This window comes from Hoplias malabaricus, chromosome 16, assembly GCF_029633855.1.
Source record: "Hoplias malabaricus isolate fHopMal1 chromosome 16, fHopMal1.hap1, whole genome shotgun sequence".
Taxonomy (NCBI): Eukaryota; Metazoa; Chordata; class Actinopteri; order Characiformes; family Erythrinidae; genus Hoplias; species Hoplias malabaricus.
The window spans coordinates 20,305,344-20,320,798 of NC_089815.1; the positions used below are offsets into that span (position 1 = coordinate 20,305,344).

A 15,455-nucleotide genomic window follows, 5' to 3' on the forward strand; every position below is an offset into this window, starting at 1 on the left:
CTAAAGAGTGAGAGAAAAAGGGAAAAGGGATAGGAGAACTAAGGTGTGAGTAGAAGGTTGTAGTTGTTTGTTAACCAACACCCTTCCTGCCTTTGGTTCTATCGTTTATGATCTAACACAAGCGTTAGTATCCCCTACAAGTCCCATGGGGGTTGTGTGTGGTCGGATTTGGTTTCGGTGGACCCATTTGAGTTCAGTACTGCCCCGAGCTTTGTTTATTTTGATCCTGTAAACAACGGGGGACAGTTTGTCTGTTATCTTATAGGGACCGAACCATCGGGGTAGGAATTTGCGGGCCAAATTCCCCCCTGTTTTTCGCGACCTTCCAACAGGTTGGACAAAGATGTAGTACCATACCTTGTCCCCTATTTGGAGTTCGTCGTGGGATGCTGTGTGATCATAGTACGCTTTGCGACCTTCTGCACTTTTTTCCAGTTTCTGCTGGGCAAAGGCGAAAGTGGCCTTGAGGTGTTTCTGTAGATCCTCCATGTACTGATGAGTGTTGTAGGCTACGGCTATGCTAGCTTCACCTGGCTGATATAACAGATGTAGAGGCAGAGTCATCTGTCTCCCTGTCATCAATTCAAAGGGTGAGACCCCGACCGCATCGTGTGGGGTCGCCCGTATGGCCATCAGTACAAGGGGTAGTTTGACATCCCAGTCTCGTTGGTTTGCTGCTACGTACTTTTTCAGTATGCTAACAACATTTCGGTTGGCTCGCTCTACCTGACCTGAGCTTTGAGGATGGTAGCTAATGTGAAGGCTGGCTTTTACTCCTAAGAGTTGCCAGAGCTGCTGCATGACCTCAGCTGTGAAATGTGTCCCTCTGTCGGAGTCGAAACGTTTGGGTAGGCCAAACCGTGAGAAGACATGGTTCATCAGTAAGTATGCAGTGGATAGCGCTGTGTCATTCGGTGCGGGGAGGCATTCTACCTATTTAGTGAATGCACACGTGACTGTGAGGAAGTACTTGTTACCTCTTACTGTTCGAGTGAGTGGTCCGACCCAGTCTATCTGGAGGTTTGACCAAGGGAAGGATAATCCTTTCTTTTGCAAGGGGGCTCTATGAAGAGGATTCGAGGGTTGAAATTGGCAACATACCAGACAGCCTTTAATGTAGTCAGCCACATCTTTTACCATGTGGGGCCAATATGCCACCTGCCGGAGCGCATGGTGTAGCTTTGACCCCTTTGTGTCCCGCAGATGGGGAGTCATGGGCGTGCATCAGCATCACCCCCCTGTGGCACTGAGGAACCATGAACGTAGGTGAGGTGTGCGAGTCAGTGGCATGAACTAGCAAGCCTTTGACGACTTGGAGGGACGCTCTGGCGCCGTATAGGTCTTTAAGGCCTGGTATGGTGTCAAGATCTTGGGCTGAGATGGGATATGTAGATGGGTCAGAGACATGGCTAAGCATTTTAGAAATGGATGGGTCTCGAGCTTGGAGAGTAACTAAGTCGGCGTCCGAAAAAGCAGGGTTAATAGAGACAATGGTAGGTTTAGCATTGTCAGGCGATGCCTTCGTTACAGTTCGAGACCGTGTGACAGCTAGGACTTCGATGTCGGGTGGGTTTGGATAAAGGGAGGGATCGAATGTCCACGATGTGCCTTCGCGGGCCCCTTGTTTGGCTAAGCTGTCTGCTTGATCATTGAATTCTTTGTCATCTCCCGGGACTCGGGAGTGACCCTTCACTTTCTTCCAGTAGATCTGCAGGTCATGTGTGTCTACCAAGTGTTCGCATGCCGTGAAAAGCTCTTTGTGTTTAACTGGCTTTTTGTTTGACGTGGTGTAGTTGTTGGTTTTCCACAGTCTCAAGTGGCATGTGAAACTTAGGCGCGCGTAGTTGGAGTCTGTGCAGATCACCAACGTTTTTATGCTTTTCTGGACCGCAGACTGGATTGTGATGAGAATTCCTGCTATTTCAGCATATTGGGAGGACTGAGCACCCAATTTGAAACTTAGGGGTTCGTGAGGCCATCCGTTTATTCCGATAATACCCACCCCTGCCATCAGGGTGTGTTCTCGGCGGAACAAACAACCATCTACATGCGCAGTGACAAGGTCTTTGCATGTGTTAGGATCGAAATAATGGTGGTTAGCCACGGTAGGTAAGAGGGTTTCTGGAGTTTGTGGCACTTGGGAAGGAACGTTTCCTTCGCATCGCCTGCAGGAAGCAAGGCCTGTGCCTAGGGGGCTCTTGTAGTTTTGCGCGTAACGTACCTCTAAGTCAAAGCTTTGGAGAGCCATTAGCCAGGATGCTACTCGAGCGTTAGTTACTACACCCTCTCGAATTCGTTGGCTGTTTAGGAAAGTGACTGGCTGATGATGAGTTTCAACAATCACCTTCTGACCACCTAGGTAGTTGGAGAAATGTTTGACTGTCCACACTGTTGGTAGTAGTGCTTTTTCGCAGTCACTGTATTTGTTTTCAGCAGCCAGCATAGTTTTACTAGCATAGGCTATGACACGTTTGTCTCTGTTGTGTAATTGATACAGACCGGAGCTGAGACAGTGGTCCGAGAACCCTACTTCTAGGTAGAATTCTTTGCTACTGTCAGGATAGGCAAGGCATGGAGCCATGCACAGTTTAGATTTCAGTGCCTGCATGGCGTGTTCCTGGGCTTCGCCCCAGGTGAACGGAGTATCCTTTTTCAGGAGGTCATAAAGTGGACGAGCTAGGTCCGTATAGTTTTCTATGAATTGTCGTGAGTAGTTGCATACTCCTAAGAAACTGTGGAGTTCCTTAAGATTGGTGGGTGCTGCGAGGTTTGTTACCCCTTGCACTTGACTCACTTGTGGTTCAACACCATCAGTGCTTACGGGCAGATCGACGTAATTCACTTTTGTTCTGCACCACTGACATTTGGAGAGTGATATTTTCGCACCTGCTGTTGTAAGCTGGTCAAGAACATGATCAATCTCGTCAATGTGTGCCTGTAGGGAGTGGTTACGCATGAGTATGTCGTCCACATATATGAGGGTGCCTCGCTCGCAGGCATCAGGGCATGCTTTGTTTAAGAAAATGTTGAACTCCGCGGGTGAGTTGGCATATCCAAAAGGGCACCGAGTGAATGTGTACTGCCGGTTTGCAAAGGTGAAAGCGAGCTTGTGTTGGTCTTCTGCTTGCACCGGGATGGTCCAGAAGCCAGAGGCTACATCGATGGTGGAAAAGTATTTAGCGTTTCGGACCGAGGGGAGTTCTTGCTCCAATTGTGTCATCGGCCACCGAGACAAGGGAACCTGTTGATTTAGTTTCCGATAGTCAATGGTTAGGCGCCATTTACCATTTGGTTTTATGACTGGCCATAATGGTGCCGAGTACGTGCTGTTGCAGGGTCGAATTATGCCCTTTTCCAGCAAGTCATCAATGATTTCTTGTGCAGGTTCATAGGATGCCAACGGAATTTTGTATTGGCGGACAAACGTGGGTGGTGCTCCTGGATGAGTGGGGATGCGCACTGAATGAATATCAGTGAGACCACAGTCCGTTGAATCTTTGGCAAAAGATTTTTGATATTTAAGAAGCACTTCACAGAGTTTCTCACGTTCTTCTTTGTTTTGGAGGGCGTCGGCCTCCTTTAGAACTTGTTCGACTTGGATACGGAATTCGGTGTCAGATAGTTCTTTTGAAGTATGTGAATTTGAAGTGTTTGCTCCCGCTTCGGGAGGAGGAGGTGGTTCCCGGGAGTATTCCGGGGATGAATCTAAGGAAAGAATCATGACCGTCATTTGATTGTCGTCAGCGAGATCTATCCTGCAAATGGCGTCTTTACTCATGTCCAGAGCTGAGAAGAGAGCAACAGCTCGTGTCGGATGAGTGTAGAACACCTTTGCAGGGATTCAGGCATTGGTCCTATGATCGGGATTCGCAACTCGAAGTCATGGAATTTCGTACTGACTAACCAACCCAGAGGAGATGAGTGAGGGATCGTCAAGGGTTGAGCGGTTTCGTTCCGTACGAACAGATAGGTGGATCTTGCTCGTGTTTCCACCAAAGGTGTGGCTTCGAGGGTGAGGCCTAGTTCGAAGAACTGAGGTGACGGTTGGAAAAGTGCATGCGCGTGGCTTAAGTGTTGGCCAGGTCGCATGACTAAGCGGATGGGTACATTTGCGGTTTTCGCAGGTACCACAAGTGAACCTTGGTTAGTGACCTGACATACCTCGGGAATAGTTTGTCCTGAGCCTAGGTTGCTGAGATCTGAGGACCAGGTTTCCGTCGAAACATCCATCAAAGACCACAGCACACTATTGAGGGTGTCTACGTGGACGTCGAGGCGCACCAAGAAGTCACTTCCAATATAAGCGTCGTGCGGCAAGTTAGGGACGACCAAGAAATAATGGGTGATTACCCTTTTGTTCCACTGGATAGTTAAAGCTCAAATTCCATCAGTGGGTGACATTACTTTTGATGACGGGTTGAGAGGAAAGCGACAAGGACTGCTCACCAAAGGAATATTTGGTTGAGTGAGGCGCAGAGTGTTAAAGAGGGTTTGGCTTATGGTGGACTTGTCGGTCCACAGAGCCAGAACTGCATTGTCCACATGATAGTCCTGCATTGTGAGACCATTCACGATGGGAAGGCCGGGAGCGTCTGTTGCGGACGGTTTATTGAAAGTGCATAGGAATGTGTTTCATTGTTCTAACATGGCACTAGGGGGCCAGGAAGAGACTGCAGTCTCTAGCGTGGCCGCCATGGGCTCAGTTTCCTCTTCCTCAAAGTGAGAGATCTGACTTGGTGGATCTCCTATTGACTCAGGCCGGATTTCGAGACGGCAACACTGAGCTTCCCGGTGGTGTGGGGTGCAGATGGGCAAAGGCTCACGCACTTGTGCCCAGATCTTTGACCTTTTGAAGTCAATCAGTGGTTCGAAGCGATTAAGGAGATCTTTGCCAATGAGGAAGGGAATTGTTTCGAGAGGAGACACATGAACTGGATGCACTAAAGTCATTGGTCCATTGGCTAAGTGTATTAGTGCCATAGATTGGATAGTGAGGCCTGCATGTGAATACGGCTGAATTTTAAGAGAACAGTTTTGGAGCTGTATCTCGCGATTTTCACGCCGCGCAATGGCTCGAACCTGGTGGAACAAGACGGAAGACATGAGCGTGACATCTGATGCAGTGTCCAACAGGGCCTCATGTACTAGCCTTCTTTCCACAATGGTGGACAAATAGAATTTGCATGCAACCCCTTTCTCAGTTAAGTGTCCCATGAATTGAACAACCAAAACAGCACTGGAGGGTGGTTGCGAGTCACCCCCCTGTATCATTGGGTCCTCAGTGTTTGTTTGGGTCACAAGGAGATTGCACGGTGCGCTAGAAGACGGAGCTTCGCTTGTCACTTCTCCTACATAACTCTCTAACATTTCTGGGGTGTTAGAGGATGGTTTTGGGTTAGACCGCATAGAGGTGATAGAAAGAACGTCAGGTTTTTTCTTTTTCTCTTTGCAGATCATTGCAAGCATTCGGCGGATGTCCTCTAACTCCTTAGAGCTGAATTCCTTGCCTTTAAGTTTGTCTTTGGTGTGATTTTCTTTATTTTGATACCAGTATTTCTCTTTCTTTTCTCTATTGGAATCAGAAAGCTGGTTCTGAGCTGTTCGCTCATATCCCTTATGGGGATGTGATGGTTTTCCACGGCCCACACCGCGGTTTTCTGCAGGGTAATAGTCACGACCATACCCAGCCCTGTCCCGAGGGTTCCAGAAATCTTTGTCGTGATTTCTGTCTGGCCTGCGAGGAGGGTAGCGCTTGTATTGGTGTGAGGGCCCTCACTGGTCCACGGAGTGGAGGAAGGGTCCAGGGCGGATCTTGGTGGATTGGCCTGGGTGGCACCTTCCAACTCTAAATGTGGGGAGCTGGAGTCGACATTGAAGACTTGGGGTGTTTCAGACCATCTGTTGGGAATTTGTTGGGATTTTAGGAAACCCCTGAGTGCTAAATCACGCAGCTGTCTGCTAGACAGGGCGCGAGGGCAAGCTGAGACTCCCAGCTGATGACTGGTGTGGGGATGGAGGTTTTGGATAAATAGTGATTTGAAATTTAACTCTTCCTCCATTCCGGAGTCATTTCTAGGTCCGAAATACGCCTGTCTGAGTCGGTTATAATATTGCTGAGGGGATTCCTGGTGTTGCTGTTTTATGTTCAAAGCAGCAGCCAGTCCGGTCTGTGACAGGTGATTGGAGAATTCTTCCTCCAATGCTTGGCACAGCACATCATATCGTGCTTTTACATAGTCTGGCTGACGTTCAATGAAGTTACTGACGTCTCGGTTGGAGGTCAGTTTGATCACATATAGTCTGTCATCTATGGTGATCCCGGGGAACCTTTGGAGGTAGAAGTCAATATCTTTTAGGTAGGAAAAGATATCATTAGAACTGTCAGGTTTGGGATCAAAGCGGGTTATATTACGCGCAATTTTATCTAGGTCCTTGTATGAGGGACCGTGAGAGGGTAAAGGTTGACCTAATGCCTCAGTTCGGGGCTTGCCCTTGAGGATGTCGGTTAAGTGGTTCTCTACCCACTTAGCCACCATGTGGTCACGATGGGCCTGTGAGGCTTTCTGCACCGTCTCTGCGAGTCCAGGCATCACATCATTGGTGATGCTGGTCAGAACAGAGAATGCCTCATCCCACAAACCTTCTACATATACTTCCGAGGGAAATGTCCCTTCTGCCATGTTAGCTGTGTTTTAACCTGCGAGGTGTAACTTTCTTCTATTTAGTTAGGATTAATTCCGTTAATCCCTTTTCTAACTAAACCGAACTAAATTCACCTGTACCGCGTGCTCTAAGAGTAACTGCTAGTATGTATGGTGTTAGAGTTCACTTGTGAATCTCTAAGGGGAGTCTGTTAGTAGCAGAGGGTGGAGTGAAAGTTGCTATACGCAAGTGATCAAAAGATGTGCAGAGTTTAGAGACAGCCACTAGAGCTGTAATACCAGTCTTATCAGTGTGAACTGGTCGACAATTTCAATTGCGATAGCAAGTTTCTTCACTAGAGGGTACTGAAGGTAAGTCTGAATGGCAACAGCAAGCTTCAGTATTTAAGCTGAACTTAAATTGCAATACCAGACTGGGACACCAGAGGGCGACAAGCAAGTTGTAATGCAATAGCAGCAATGGACACCAGTCGGCGCTGGTGGAAATCCCAATAAACACGGCACGGGAATTTCCACTGTAGCGGGAAGTTTCAATACTAGAGGGCGTTATCAAATTAAAATCTAAAATGGAATAAAGATTTTAAACGCTCAGATACTTTATCAAAAAAAATAAATAAAAATTTAAATTTAAAAGGGGAACAGAGATTTTACACTAAGGTACTTTAAAAGAATTTCATCTGTAATGACAACTTTTAAACACCAGAGGGCTGCTAAACACTTATGTTGTCTCAACCTCCCAACCACTAGAGGGTGTACGGGAATCAAACGTCAAGGGTAGCACCACACTTGACCACAAGGAGGAGCACGGGAGGACACTAGTTATGAAGTAGTTTTCCCTGCAATTACGCGCTTATACCACAAGATGGAATTAGTCTTCCTCTGTTTTGGGGGCGTTTTGAATTTCCCTCCTTAGTTTCAGCTCAGCCCCTTCAGAGGGGGTCGTTCCTTTTCTGAAACTGCGTTCAGTCTAACTGGAACAGCTGACAAGAGCAGATCGCTCTTTAAAACAGGCCGTATTTTCGGCGGCTTCTTTTTAATAACCTCCCAATCGCCTAGCGTGCGATCGTTATTAACGCTGGTAGCGACCCAGTTTAAAACGAATGGAGGTGTTCGGTTCGGTGGTCTCACTTCGCCGGAATTTCCCGACGGTACTTATCCCAGAACGGAGTTCCGCGTAATGGGGGTGTACCCAGGCCTCAATTTAATGCATGCAAAATGGCGCACACGCGCACTTTAAAAACAACCAAGCTTAATTTTCTCAACGGTATATACCACAGAACAGTTTTTCAACACAACACGAAATTGCCCACATCAAGCTTTGAATCTCAATAGTTATTCAGCAACACAAACAGCGGAAAGTATTTCATAAACCCAAGCTGAGATTGTTTCAGTGTTTTACAGTTTGTACACTAAAAAGCCTTTTTCCTGGCCTCGCGTGGGCGCCAAAAAATAAAAAAATAAAAAAGGCCTATATGTAGCGTATGTTGGTCATACACCGTGACCTCTGTGAATATAATTTTAATATATATATTTATTTGTGTTTATAGCATTGACCTTATCCAAACTCTTATGATCTCTGATATTGACTTAATGATATTAATTAAAGTTTATAATTAGCTTAAGCAATTAAAACGTTAATAATTAGTTTGAGAATGGGTAGTAGTCAAGCTAAGTGAGTACTTCAGGATTTCAGGAAAATTAATGAACAAACTGTATACACTGTGATTTCAAATAATGAAGGTTTTATTAACAAAGAGAAGGATATTTACTTAATATAGCGCATGATTTTGAAATCTCACGGCATCAACGCAGGGGAAGCCGATTCGACTTTAACGATACGCTAGGCACTCTGGCTTGTGACTAAAGTGCTGCTAACTGAGGTTTAATTAATACAAAATTTATCAAGAGACTTGATTCAATTTTCAGCTCTGGAGATGCTTAAGTTTAGCTTACTTTTCGTCAATTATCTCCACTCGTTGGGTACAAAGGCTCTCTGAGGTCCTGGGAGTGATGGCGTCTTGTTTGGTTTCGCTCCCGCGGAAGTTTCCGGGCTGGGTCAGCGTGGAGTTCTTTCTTTGTTGGTCGAGTCGCCTCGGGCGTACTCAGAGCGTAATGGCGCCGGCGTCAGGATCCTCTGGCTCAGTGTCCTGAGTAGGAGGGTCCAACCATATGGACGTTTTGGAAGAAGGTTTCGCTGGTTACTGCAGATCCAGAACTGAAAATCGATTCAATAAACTTACTTATTCTACGACTTTCTTATATCTCGGCGGTGTTTTCTTACTCTGGCCACGAATAAGTTCACCTGCTTTGATCAGTCATGAGATTAAACTTAGATTGGGCGATAAAACATAAACACGATTAAAAGAAAAGAAGATATTCAAATCACTCGATGTATTAGTAAGGCTTCATACTCTAGCTAATTCAAGACGTCTCTTGTGAGCTTTGATGAAGTCTTTTAAGGTTCTTCTTTGTTTCGTTCGTCGGCGTGAAGAAGAGATAGGCGTCTCGCTTGGAGAGGTTGAGCTTGAAGAGATGTTCTGAGCTGAACCGCTGAATTGTGTTGTTCTCTTGTCTCTTTCTGTTCTGCTCGACTCTCCTTTTTTTTCAACTCTCTTCTGTGTGCCGAGCTGAACTGTTTTTCAAAGCCATGGGAGGCGTCCTTTTCCGATTGGATGCGAGTTCAAGGCTCACGTGACTCTCACGAGGGAGAGAGAGGCGGGGGAGTTTGAATCAGCGATTCACAGAAACGGAATATAAATTTCGCGTATTGAAATTCCTTATACATGTTAGTAATATATAACAATGAGTATCCTGGATTATTAATATCAAACATTTACATAAGATTTCATCCTGGGTACGTTGTGTTTACGTCCCAGTTACAATGATACGTTAGAAGTATTAATTCTGGTGTTAATTCACTTTTCTAATCAGAGACAGAACTTCTTTTCATGGTTAACAACAGTAATACACATCATTTCATTAGAAGGTGGACGTTCATCTGAGGACACAGAAAGTGACATTAATACATATTGTTTATGCACATTAATCAGAATTTGATTTCATTTCCGTTATTTGTTTAGGTGACCCCGAGCTAGGCGTAGTTTCGCCAGTGTCCATTTGGGGTCGCTGTTGGTCCATGCCGTTGGTTAACGAGAGGTCATGTCGAGTTCAATCAGTTTGACCATTTGGGGTGTCTGTTTAGTGGGCTCGAGATAAGGACTGAGACACTTAGGAGCCACTGTCATATACGGCTTATGACTCCCCACTCTTGTTTGATGTCCTTTTGGTCTAAGAGCATCATAAAGTGGATTTGTTATATTTATGTTTCTGAAGGGAGGAAGGGTGTCGTAGCCAGGTTCTGGTCAATCCTTTGATGTAGACCTTATGTGCGTGCGTAAGGTTCTGTGTGTGTGGGGGGGGCTGCAGGATCTTTGCATCCCTGTGGTTTGTGGAATGTTGGCTTCGGGACCAGACGAAGGTCCTGGTCAGAGTGAGAAAGATTTAATTCAAAACTTTTCATTTCTTTATTTCTTCATTTTGATTTTTCATCCTTTATCTCGTTATTCGGTCCATAGTCCACTACACCCAGTAAATGTAATTCAAAGTCAGTTTCTCAATTAAAACCCACATGTTCCATTTTGATTCAAACTCACTGTCAGAGCCTTCGTGCACATGTGCTGTGCACTGAAGATCCTCTGCTAACATCACCTGGATGTCTGTGAGGCGGTCAGTGGATATTGGAAATTTAGCTTGTACAGTGGGTAATAAATCAAAATTCTAAAAACAGGTGTTTTTCTTCTGACCTGGAATTAGGCTTAGACCTGGACTAAATTGTACTTTTTTGTGGTTAATCTCCAATCAGAATGCTGGGTAGTTTAGGACTAGGCTTAATACTGGCCCAGGAAACTGACATCTGCTTGGGTTTAATGGGTTTAATCTTAGGGATAATTTACCTCACACAATCCACCTTTAACACCACCTGCACACAGTATGTTGTTGTAGTTCCAGTATCTTTCACAATCTTATAGACTGTGATGTTCGTCTCCAGAAGTATGTTACTTGCATTTCCCTTGGTTTTAATTCTTCCTCAACCAGCTACGCTGCAAGTCCCACCTATGCCTTTGCTTAGTTTAGAGATGGAAATCTTGGCAGCATTCTTGCTGTTTTCAGTTGAGTTTCCTAGCTGTAACAAAGCCAAGAAAATTAGTTACAAATGTAGTAAACTGAAGAATCTGGATGGTGGAGCATGATTGATTGATTTTCCCACTCGAGCGATAAGGTCTCCTTACTGTAGAATAAAAATCCTTGGTTAACATTACATATGCTGAATGTTGTTCTGGGGTCGTATTCTTTAAGCATCAGTAAGGTTACTAACAACACTGGGTGTAACAGCCTCATGACTCTTAATTTAAACCTGCTCTGACTCCCTGTCACTTTGAGGTGTACACATTACACATGCCAAAATCTGGTTCAGATACAGTGAAGTTGTGACTGAGATCAGGCCAGACTCTCCCTGAGTCACTGCAGTCATTCCAGGCCAAATGTGGGCCATAAGAGAATTGCGGATGGGCCACATTTAGGCCCAATATTTTTTTGCTCTCTGGGAAAGAGTTTACATTCAAAAAGATGATGTCATTGGTGGGGAAGGGGTAAAGGAACTCTGGATGTATGTGGTGCTCTGTTACTGCTATACGTTCAAAGATGTTGGACTTCAGATTATGAGCTCCGATCACTGCTGTCACGTTAGCTTCATCCAGGCCAATCCTAGAGGAACCAGGAGACAGAAACTTTAGTCAGTTTACTCCACAGTTTAGTAATTGTCCACTTCTGTCATTACTACTAGATTTCCCACAATCACACCATGCTGACAAACTGTGAAGACTAGCAAATGCTTCTTCTGATACGTGTGTTAGCGTAATTTGTAAGAAAACACAGAAGAGCAACTATGATTGTTTAATGCAGGATGTGCCCTGTAAAGGACTGGCACCCGCTTCAAGATGTGATCCCGCCTTATGCCCAGTGATTCCGGGTAAGCTCTGGACCCACCGTGACCCTGAATTGACTAAGCAGTTACAGACAATGAATGAATTAATGAATAATGCAGTATGTAATAAGACTTCAAAATATGCTAAAAAAATGAATATGCAGTACTAAATCTGCCATAACCTGAACACAGGCCACATTTGATTTTTATGCATTTTTAAATAAGCAAATAAACAGAAACTAGGCAGTAGTGTCAGTCAGATAAAAAGGTCAGTTTGCCCAAAACTATAACGTAAAAAAAGAGCATACGCTTTCCTGCAATGTGCAGTCATCATCATGACAAAGAGATCAGACGCAAGGAAACCCACTCAGACATGCTCCCCATTTCCTTGTAGCGTCCCATATAGACCATGTAGTGTCTGGAGTGGGGCTTTGCCAATGTGCCATTCACGATACCCACATTCACACTGGCTGAGAGAGAGAGAGAGAGAGAGAGAGAGAGAGAGAGAGAGAGATGCAGAATTTCAGTACAGAGACATGCTGGTTATAAGTACTTACTGGTATGTATATTTTTCAATCTTCTCAGAAACAACACTGAATCAAAGCTCCAATGTCACCAGTCACTGCCATTAAACAATGTACATTTTAAAAAATACACTGCAGCAAACTTGGTAAATGAAATCAATGGAACCTAGTCAGTGTTTCTTATATCTGTGTTATTGATTATGTCCAGTCAACCGCTATGATCAGGTAATAATAAGCTCTTAAGGTGAATTATTTTTCTTCTAGACATATACTTGTTGTAAGTTAATCTATCAAAATATTGCCCAATAATTCAAGTTATGTAACAGCATGATTTTGGGAACTGGACAACACCCAATCTCAATATATACTCTACCTCCACCAGGTCTCTGTCCCTTGTTTTTGTGTTCATCTACCCAAGTCACTCTGAACTTCTGCCCATTTCAGCCTTTACGGGTGTCTTATGTACTAGCAAATTTGGCTAATTTTGCTTGAAATAATCAATATTTTGTACCCTTTGCAAATCAAAGTGTTGACAGTTCTCATTAAAGGACCATTTCAAAATGAAAATGTAAAACATGTTCTTATTGCTATTGTACAGTACTGCAAAATTATTTGACCTATCCATCGCAATGATCACACACACACACACACACACACACATAGAGGCAGCCACATCGGTCCCCAGGGAACAGTTGAGGTTAGGTGCCTTGTGCAAGGGCACTTCAGCCATGAATGTTGAGGGAGAAGAAATTGCTGAAATTCCACATCTTTAACCTTTAAGCCATTGCTGCACATAATTTGACATATTAGTTTTTGAAATGTCCAAAAAGCATTTCTAGAACTGACTGTTCAATTTCACTAATCAGTTTTAGGTGATATTCAGGAAAATTTTGATAAACTGTAATCTGCTAACATTGATTTTGTATCCTGTTCTAATTACATAATACAGATTCCACATGGTCCCAGTCTTCACAAACACTGGAGCTGTTCACATTTACATTAATTGCATTTGGCAGATTCTCTTATCCAGAGCAAGTTACAGTTTAATCCTGTTGCAAATGTGAGCCAATGTAGTGCTGGAGTTTTGGTAAAGGACCCTTATTGGTGTGGCATTGGGGGGTTCCCCAGCCACACAATTAACCTACCAGAGCACTATAAATAGTAACGGGTTCATAGCTGTTTTAGAGAAGACAGCCGTCACAACCAAAGATTTAGACCCTTAACCCTTGGAACTGAAAGCTGACAATTTTCCACTGAGCTATTGGACAACACAGGCTGTGTGTGTGATTATGTGTGTGTGACACTTACCTGAGTGATCGAGGGGCAGCAGTACAGTCGGCAGTAGGAGCAGATGAACCAGAGCCATGACTCTATGCTTTATGTTCTCCACAGTGAGGGAGACGATGTTTAATACCATTTGCTTCTTCTTAATAAAAAATCATTTCCTCCACATTCCCTGTGTGGTTTTCACGGAGACAGTTTCAAAGATTAGAGACGGAGTTATCAGTTCTGAGCATGGGGTGTGAACATAAAGTTCTTTTGGTTTCTTTGGCCCTATCATTATTTGACATTACAGCTAACAACAAAACTGGGACAGCAATGTGCTACTCCAAGCACCTTCAAGTGTTGTTAGTCCAGTGATGTTCAGTTAGTGGAGGTTCAAGCCATGGCTGGCTTCACATGAAATATGAAAACCAAAATAAGATGTAATAACAGGTTTCGAATTACGGGGGGATTGGGGTGGGGTGGCTGACCCCTTAATTATGACTTGAACCCTCACAAACAAGACTAAAAGTAATAGCACAGGGGGTCAAAACATTTATACATCTTTCTTACATATAATGTTAAATATTTCAATAAATTTACAACATCCATGCCTGGAAGAATCTTGAAATACTATTTCATCCCTACATCGGATCATACCATTCCGAGTTAAGTTTTACCTCTCCGCCTGCCTCACACATATCATTGGTCACTTGGATTGTATCCTCATTAAAGTAGCACCAGCACAAGGCAGATAATGCATTACGTGTAAGTAGCTATCTAGCTTTTTACAAACACTTCACTGTCTTCAGTAAATCACTCCCACGAAGATGTTTTCAGTTTCACCGTTCCATCTTAAATACTGCAGTGGTGACACACAGGTTTCAGGCTGAAGACGTGTTTTTTAGTCATTTTGAAAGTAACTTCATTGGCTTCTAATGTGGAACAGAACATTCAAAGAAGCCATATTTTTTTTTTATGTGGACTGTTTGTATGTTCTGCACAACATAAGCAGAAATGTATAAAACTCATCAAGAACTTAACAACTATTACAAGCTCAATGTAATATGCTCCATTTTAAACTGGAAGGGAAAATTTGAACAAGAACCTCATTGATCTGGTGGCTGTAGTAGTGAGGTATTAGTTACTGTGTGTAGTTCTACAGTAAACACAAATATTACTGCAGTGAATCAATACATTGATGTATAAACCTGAAGTACATGGCTGAGGCACATCGGTTAAAATGCTTTTTCTTCTTTTTTTATTTTTTAAAGAACATGAATCACTTAATGTGATTCACTAAAAGAGAGTTTACTTTGGAGACTAACAATAGCCAAACTTCTATAAGAAGGCATTCCACCACTCTTCCCTTAACATTTCACACTGTGGATGCTGTATTGGTCCCAGTATGAATGGATGAGATAGGACAAAAGCCTAACCCACAGTGACTTTGAGTGACATTATTCCCATGTATTCAGAATTAATTAACACTTGATTTCCATAAAAAAGATTCTGTATAATGTGAATTTCATTTTTAGGGCAAGAAAATAGCTGACAGATTTAGATTATTGTGTGATCTATGCTATTAATGATAGTCATGTACAGGCCTAAGTTGTGGATGGTAGTAACCTTTAGCACTGTGTGATTTTACTCTGTAATATATTGTTGGTGACCCCTGACTACAAAGGTTGTGTGTTATGTGACATATTGGCTGGTGTAATGGATTGATCATTAATGTACTGCAAACATTATAGCAAACAATCAAGACCCTATAAGGATTGTAAGACTTCAGTTTACTGAAGCACACACCTGTGCTGTACTGGTTTCCCATTATGACCTAGATATATAATTTTAGGCTTCATCCTGGGCATTGTCAAAGACAATTATATTGTCTAAGAAGAGAATAACATATGCAGCCATTCATTTATATAAATGCACTCCTGATGGTGTAGCTCCATTCATGGGTTTAATCTTTGATATCATTATGCACAAAAACTCCACTCAAGTGCTAATAGCAAGATC

At 43.6% G+C, this 15,455-nt stretch overlaps 1 protein-coding gene across 1 annotated transcript in view; it reads right to left on the reverse strand.

Moving 5' to 3' along the window:
* LOC136671575 (guanine nucleotide-binding protein G(q) subunit alpha-like) overlaps positions 1-15,455 on the reverse strand; it is a 141,133-nt gene that overhangs the window by 97,103 nt on the left and 28,575 nt on the right. The window lies entirely within an intron of this gene.